This window comes from Calidris pugnax, unplaced genomic scaffold (assembly GCF_001431845.1).
Source record: "Calidris pugnax isolate Ruff unplaced genomic scaffold, ASM143184v1 scaffold239, whole genome shotgun sequence".
NCBI lineage: Eukaryota > Metazoa > Chordata > Aves > Charadriiformes > Scolopacidae > Calidris > Calidris pugnax.
The window spans coordinates 11557-11762 of record NW_015090950.1 but is presented as its reverse complement, the minus strand read 5'-3'; positions in this window follow the sequence as shown (position 1 = coordinate 11762).

Below are 206 nucleotides of genomic sequence, written 5' to 3'. Positions count from 1 at the left end.
ACACCCACCCCACCCACCCCCCAAGTTTGGGATCTGGGGCTGGGACACCAAAAAAGCGTTAACAGACCCTCAAAACTCTGCTTTTTCACCCCCAAAACAGCCCTCGGAGCCTCAAGACACCCAGAGCCGTTCCCCAGTCCTCCCAGTTTCTGGCCAGGACTGGGATCTCCCCTCCCCAAAAAAAAGGGAGGATGGAGGAAGGGGGT